This window comes from Phyllostomus hastatus, unplaced genomic scaffold, assembly GCF_019186645.2.
Source record: "Phyllostomus hastatus isolate PE091 unplaced genomic scaffold, TTU_PhHast_1.1 phas_scaffold_28, whole genome shotgun sequence".
Taxonomy (NCBI): domain Eukaryota; kingdom Metazoa; phylum Chordata; class Mammalia; order Chiroptera; family Phyllostomidae; genus Phyllostomus; species Phyllostomus hastatus.
In genome coordinates, this window is record NW_025334022.1 from 8,947,620 (window position 1) to 8,955,920 (window position 8,301).

Consider the following 8,301-nt stretch of genomic DNA (forward strand, 5'->3'; position numbering starts at 1 on the left):
AATCCCTATTAAAGTACCAATGACATATTTCAAAGATATAGAACAAACATTTCAGAAATTTATATGGAACCATAAACAACCCCAAATACCTGCAGCAATTTTGAGAAAGAACAACAAAGTAGGAGGGATCACAATATCTGATATCAAACTGTATTACAAGGCCATTGTAATCAAAACAGCCTGGTATGGGCATAAAAACAGCCAAATAGACCAATGGAACAGAATACAGAGCCCAGAAATAAACCCAAGTCTCTACTGTTAATCAATATTTGACAAAGTGGGAAGAAGCAAAACATGGGGAAAAATAACCTCTTCAACAAATGGTGTTGGGAGAACTGGACAGCTAGATGCAAATAAATGAAACTTGATCACCAACTTACACCATACACAAAAATAAATTCAAGGTGGATAAAAGACCTAAATATAAGTTGTGACACCATAAAAATCCTAGAGGGAAACAGGCAGGAAAATCTAGACATTCCATGCAGCAACATCTTCACTGGTATGTTCCCTAAAGCAAGGGACATAAAGGAAAGAATAAACAAAGGGGACCTCATAACATTAAAAAGCTTCTATATGGCTAAAGAAAACAACATTAAAAAGAAAGGAAAACCAACTATATAGGAAAACATATTTGCCAATGATACCTCAGACAAGGGTTTGATCTCAAATATATATAAAGAACTCCCACAACTCCACTCCAGGAAGAAAAAAAACAATTAAAAATGGGCAAAAGTCTTGAACAGACACTTCTCCAAGGAGGACATATAGCAAGCCCAGAGACATATGAAAAGATGCTCAGCATCACTTGCCATCAGAGAGATGCAAATTAAAATGACAATGAGATACCACCTGAAACCAATGAGAATGGCCATCATAAACAAATCAATAAACAACAAGTGTTGGAGAGGATGTGGAGAAAAGGGAACCCTAGTGCCCTGTTGGTGAGAATGCAGACTGGTACGGCAACTATGGAAAACTGTATGGAATTTCCTCAGAAAACTAAAAATGGAACTGCCTTTTGACTCAGTAATTCCACTACTGGGATTATACCCTTAGAGCCCTGAAACACCAATCCTAAAGGACCTATGCACTCCAATGTTCATAGCAGCACAATATACAATAGCCAAGTGCTGGAAGCAACCTAATGCCCATCAACGAATGAGTGGATCAAAAAACTATGGTACATTTATGCAATGGAATTCTACACAGCAGAGAGTAAGAAGGAGCTAATACCCTTTGTGACAGAATTGATGGGACTGGAGAGTATTATGCTGAGTGAAATAAGCCAGGCATGAGGGATAAGTACCATATGATCTCACCTTTAACTGGAACATAATCAACAAAATAAAAAAGAAAATGAAATATAACCAGAATGATTGAAAATAAGAACAATCTAACAATAGTCAGAAGTGAGGGGGAGGGTACAGAGGGGAGAAGGGTTTCAGGAGGTAGTATAAAGAACACATAGACAAAACCAAGGGGGAAGGTAGAAGCAAGGGACAGAGGTGGGTTTGGAAGGGGTCAGGGGGAGGGGTGGGGATAAGATACAGACAACTGTAATTGAACAACAATAAAATAAATTTAAAAAATAGAAAGCCCAGAAATAAACCCACATTTTATTTTCTATTAATATTTGGCAGAGGAAGCAAGCACATACAATAGGCTAAAGATAGTTCATGCAATAAATAGTGTTAAGAAAATTGGACAGATACATACAGTAAAATGATACTAGACAACCTTCTTACACCACACACAAAAATAAATTCAAAATGGATCAAAGACTTAAATGTTAGAACCCAAAAATAAAAATCCTAGTAGAAAACATATACGGTAAAATCTCAGACCTTGCTTGTAGCGGTTGGGGCCTGCCCTGACTGGTCTCAGGAAGCTGTAACCCCCCACAACTTAGGCTGTGTGAGAGACCTCTGGACCAGGAGCCACTAAGGAGGTAAAGCTTATTTCCCTGGCATGAATGCTGCCTGTTCTGTGCCTGGCCTCCTAGGCTTGATCAGTTAGCCAATGATGGGTAAGATTTCCCATGGTGGGGAACCATCTAAGACAGGCATGATCATGAGGAGGCCTTAGGGAAGAGATTTGGGGCTGTGGAAATGAAAGGGTGATCAACATTGACCCCTGCCCCCTCAGCTTTGTCAAAGCCCAAGTCCTTGTTCTTAGTTGTGAGAAATCCAAGTCTCCTGGCTGCCTTTGTCTCCTCTGCCTGACTCAGGCCTGTGGAAATAACGGGGGCGGTGCAGTCCAGACCAGAGTCAGCAGACCCCCAGGGTAATCAGGCCTGGGATATAGAATATGCAAGATCCTGTGAGATCTGCTTGCTGGAGGATGCTATTGAATTAGAATATGAAGGCATGGGCAGGAAATAAAACTAGTCTTTTAGGTCTTGTAGTCTTTTTAAGTGATATAACACAAACTCTCTGCCCAGAATCCCAGCGGGAGTTCTGTCAGCATGTTTGAAAATTACCTACTTGTTTGATCTTCCCTGCCAGACTGGAATCCACAAACTGTGTCTGTATTCTTAATAAAAGCCTACTCAGGTAGGGGCTCAGGGTGCTCTCCATTAGAGAGGGTGGCCATGGTGTTCTCCACTAGAGAGAGTGGCTGTTTCGTCCCTATTTCCCCACAGGACTTGGTTGTCCTTGTGTATGTTTTTCTCGTGTTTTGATGAGCCATCCACAGCATTCCACGCTCACTGCAAGCCTGTGGCCGCGTCATGTAGCAATTTTTTAAATCAGATATATTGCCCCAGACAAGGGAAACAAAAGAAAAAATAAACAAATAGGACTGCATCAAGCTAAAACATTGTTCCTTTGCACTTCAAATGAAATAATCAACAATAAAAATGACAACCACAGAATGGGAGAACATATTCACCAATTCACTGACAAGGGGTTAATATCCAAAATTTATGAAGAACTTACAAAACTCAATATCAAAAAACAACCAACCCAATTTAAAAATGGGCAAAGGACCTGAATAGACACTTCTCCAAAAAGGACATATAGATGGCCAATAGACATAGGAAAAGATGCTCAATGTCCCTAATCATCAGAGAAATGCAAATTGAAACCACCATGAGATATCACGTCATACTTTCCAGAATGGCTATCATGAATAAATCAACAAACAACAAGTGCTAGTGAGGATGTGGAGAAAGGGGAGCCCTTTGTACTGTTCTTGGGAAAGCAGATTGGTGCAGCCACTGTGGAAAGCAGTATGAAATTATCTCAAAAAATGAAAAATGGATCTGCCTTTTTACCCAGCAATACCCCCTGTGGGAATATATCTGAAGAAATCCAAAACACTATGTTAAAAGAACACAAGCCCCTCTGTGTTCATTGCAATGTTATTTATCTTCGCCAAACTACAGAAGCAGCCTAAGTGTCTATCAGTAGATGAGTGGGTAAAACATTTTGGGACACTCACACAATGGAATATTACTCAGTCATGAAAATGAAAGTCTTACCTTTTGTGATGGTATGAAATATGCTAAGTGAAATAAGCCAGTGAAAGAAAGACAAATACTCATACGTGGAATCTAATGAACTAACATGGAAAATAGAGACAGACTCATAGATAGAAAGCAGGATAACAGTGATATGGGGGAATGTATTGTGTAGAGGGATTGAGCAAAAAGAAAAAAGGACTTCTGGACATGAACAACAGTGTGGTGATTGCAGTGGGCAGGGGAGTATAAGGGGACTAAATGGTAATGGGAAAAAGACAATAAAAATAAAAGGAAATATCCCTGGCTGGTGTGGCTCAGTGGATTGAGTGCTGGCCTGTGAACCAAAGGGTTACTCGTTTGATTCCCAGTCAGGGCTCATGCCTGGGTTGCAGTCCAGGTCCCCAGTGGGAGGCACACAAGAGACAACCACACATTTATATTTCTCTCCCTCCCTTTCTGTCTCTCTTCTCCTCTGTCTAAAAATAAACAAAATCTTTTTGAAAAAGAAAAAAAGCAAAACCAAAAATAATTTCAAGATGAGATATAGATTAAATGTGTAAAGTAAAACAACAAAGCTTCTAGAACATAACATAGTACGATATTATTGATGGCTTTTGAGTAACAAAGGTTCCTTAAATAGGTTATGAGCATAACACCATTAAATGAAACAATTGATAAATTGGAATACTTTAAAAATGAGAACCTATCATCATCAAATTATACTAGTAAGAGAGTGAAAAAGCAAGCAAAGAGTAGATGTTGGCAAACTGCATAACTAACAAAGGACCCATATTAAAAATATATAAAGAACTACAACAAATCAGTCAGAAGAAGAGAATATCCTATAGAACAATGGGCCAAAACTAGAATAGACACTTAAGAAGATAAAGGAAGATCCAAGGTGGCTGCAGAGTAGGTGGAAATTACACACACCTTCTCCTGGCAGCAAACTGGATTTACAGCTAAATTACAGAGCAATCAACCTAAAAAACAACTGAAGGACAGCTGAAGATTATAGTAGAAGCTACACAAAAACGTGTAATAAGAATGGAAATGCAGAAATGGCTGGCCCCTGTATTTTGGTGGCTGGGAAGCCAGAGTGATATCTTAGTGGCAATAATGCCCCCCGAAAAGCATGGGGTCTCAAGGCCATGCTTGGACCCTCAAACCAGAACACCAGGACCTGTAAAAGGAAACTTCATACCATATGGCAGTGAAAATCAGTGAGGACTCTGTCCAAGGGGAAGAGGAAGGAGTCTGCTAGAATCCTAGGTGCTCTCCTAAAGTGCCAATGCACAGGAGCTTACTCTTGGGCACCTACCCAGGGCTTTGACAGAGGTGAGGTGACTTAGGGCATACAGAAGTCATAAAGAGAAGATCCGGGTGGTGTGGCACTGAAGACAGATCTGGAGGGTCAGCTACAGAGGTCCCAGCCCTGAGTCAATATCCCACACTGCCCTTATGTGCCATCTTCCAGAGTTGAACACTCCCATTCGTACAGCACCAGCTGGGGGAATGCACTAACCTAGTCCTCCAAATACAACAGAATCTGGCAGAAAGGACTGTTGGCTGCACCCAACAGATACCTGTGGTGAGCTCTTTTGTGTAGAAACTACAGGCAGACTCTCAGATAGTCATTGAACTGTGTGTCTTCAGAATGAGGGCTAATCTTTTCCCACACCATCCCCAATGGAAGACTCTATGTCAGGTTCTCTGGTAGCTTATCTGTGGAGCTAAGTGGAATCATGCAGCTTGCACCCCTCCCAAGGGCCAGCACTACCCCCAATGTAAAGCTACATATTTCTGTTTTCCCAAATATCTTTGGCCTTGTCCTACTGAGTTCAGTTCCATTGGGGAAAGGGAGTGCAGCTCGGAGCTGGGCTATTCAGAGGGTGGCTTTGTCAGGGTCTTTGACAGTGCAGCTGTGGAGCCATAGGGAACATTCACCTTGCCCCATTCCAGAGGCCCAGCTGGGGCCACCTTCAATGGAAAGCTTTCTTGATATGTTTGCACAAGGCCCATTGAGCTTGCTTCTATAGTGGGGAAAGCTAGCAACACCCAACATGAACTTGTGGTGCACTCCTCCTGGAGGAGCTAGAGGTGAAGACTCTAGCAGAGACTGAGTAGTATAGCTCTGCAATAGGGGACACATTTTCCCAATTGAGTGCCTGACCACACTGCCCCTAAGTAGAGGACCCACTAGCCCCATCCTTCCAACAAGATCTCCCCACCTACCAAACTTGAGCCATGTGGAATTGTCAGTAGGGTGCAGCTAGCTTGAGACTATTGTATAGCTTTTTTTTTTCATAAGACTCTGAAGGTAGTCCAGGCAACCTCACAGAGGAGCAGAGTTGCCAACAGATGGACGCTGACCTGAAAGAGTCTTGGATTTTTATTGATCTTCCCCAGCTCAGAGTTTTAGGAAGCATATGGTGGTACACAGCCTGGCCCTTCACACACACACACACACACACACACACACACACACACACACACACACACGCCCAGTAGAGGCAGCCACAAACAGTGAATAGTGTGGTAGTTCCAAATGGGTAATCCAAAGAGAGTTACACACAACATCTAACATTGACCTGCACAAGAACCCCAGCCAAGTGGACTCAGAACAACAAGTGTTGGGCTTCAAACAATACCACAGTTTTACCCAACAATCCACACAAAATACACAACCAAAGGGGGACCTAGTAGACACCAGACCTTGCTGGGAACTCTGCTTTGGGTAACAGCTCTTAAACAGCAACTTATACACAGTGAATGAGACCTCTTTGTAGTCAACCAGCCTGAAAGTTAAGTCTACCCACAAACAGGTCAATGGCATTGAAGATTCAACTACAACAGAAGATAGCATAGAATCCATCCAAGAGTAATTTCAGGAACAGCTAGCTCAGGTGATGTAGAAGATTGTGCCACTAAGACCAACAAGGCAACATCATCAGAAAACCCTCATAACAATCTCGAGAGTTATAACAGATTGACCTAATATACAGACAAACACAAAAAGTCAGGCAAAATGAGGAGACCAAGAAATTTGCCACAAATGAAAGAACCATAAAAATCCCCAGGAAAATAATTAAATTAAATAGAAGCAACCAAGATATCAGATACAGAGTTTAAAACAATGATTATAAGGGTGCTCAAAACTGTAGGGGGGGAATGGATGATCTCAGTAAGAATGTAAACAAAGAGATAGTGAGCACTAGAAGGGACATAAAAAACATTTAAAAAGTTAGAAATGAAGAATACAATATCTCAAGTAAAGAATACACTGGAAGGAACAAAGAGGAGGTTAAATGATGCAAAGGATTAAATCAGTGATTTAGAGGACAAGATAAAAGGAAGCACCCAAGAAGAGAAAATGAGAAAGAGAAAAAAAGAAAGAAAGAAAAAGAGAAAGAGAAAGAAAGAAAAAGAGAAAGAGAAAGAAAGAGAGAAAAGAGAATCAACAAAGAGATAAGGAAAGTCTAAGAGACCTCTGGGACAATGTGAAGTATAACAACATCTACAACACTGGGGTACCATAAGGAGAAAAAAGAGAGAGAGGGATAGAGAATCTGCTTTAAGAAACAATGGCAGAAAGCTTCCCTAACATGGTGAAGGAAAAAGTACACAAGTTTGGAAATCTCAGAGAGTCCCAATCAAGATGAGCCCAGGGGGGTGGTAAGATGGTGGTCTCTGCTTTTGCTGGTGTGGTGAGAGTAGCATCAGGAATCTTATGGCCCCTAAATACTTTGGCATCTTCAGCCTATTGGAACTGTACCAAGAATGCCTGTCTTCATTTGGCATTGTCCACCAACAGTTTTGTCATATTCAGGCTTCAGTTGTTTCCTCTGCTCCCAGGCTTGTTACTTCTGTCAGAAACCTGACATGTGGGCATACCACAACAATCCTCAATAGAATGGCCCCCTTGCTTCTAGATGTCCTGAAGCTACCAATCAGAACTGTGACATATGTCAGTTCATGAAAAGGCAAGAGAAAGACTGTGAAACCTGTCATCTCTAGGTTTCTTCGACTTCATTCTGGCCTTTGGGTAAGGAGAAAGGCTGGTTATAAGAAAAAATTATGGAAGAAGATGGCTGCTAGAAAAAGATGCTTGAGAGAATTTGTGTTCTGCAATAAAACCCAGAATAAACTCTTAGATAAAATGATGACATCTTTCTGGACGGGGCAAAACTGGTGTGCTGATGATCCTTATCAGAAATATCATGATTGTACAAGCCTGAAAATATAGATCAGAAGTTTTATGATTTTCCCAGTTATCTTGGTATATATGATGCCTTTGCAAAAATGAATAAGTATAGATGGAAGGGGAATTGATTTGAGATGGTAAATACACAATACAACATACAAATGATGTATTGTAGAATTGTAAACCTGAAACCTATTTAAATTTATTAACCTATTTCACACCAATAAATTCAATTAAAAAATACTAAAAAATGAGTAAGTATAAAACTTGATGTAAGTTATACTAACTGATATGGAAACATACATGCAGTTCCAACACTAAATTTGTCAGTGTTTTAAAATTAAAAAAAAAAGATGAGCCCAAAGATACCCACAACAAGACATATCATAATTAAACTGGCAAAGGTTAAAGAAGAAGGGAGGATCTTAAGTAGCAAGGGAGAGACAGTTACTTACAAGAAAGCTCCCGTTAAGCTACCAGGTAATTTCTCAACGAAAACACATCTGGCCAAAAGGGACTGGCATGAAATATTCAAAGTGATGAAAAAGTAAGAATCTACATCCAAAAGTATTCTATCCAGCAAGGCTGTCATTTAAAATTGAAGGTGAAATAAAGAACTCCCCCCCCCCCA

The 8,301-nt window shown here is 40.6% G+C and overlaps 1 pseudogene; it reads left to right on the forward strand.

Annotated features, from left to right (window-relative positions):
* The first annotated feature begins 7,146 nt into the window (after positions 1-7,146).
* On the forward strand, positions 7,147-7,712 carry LOC123805239 (annotated as a pseudogene).
* Positions 7,713-8,301: the final 589 nt, after the last annotated feature.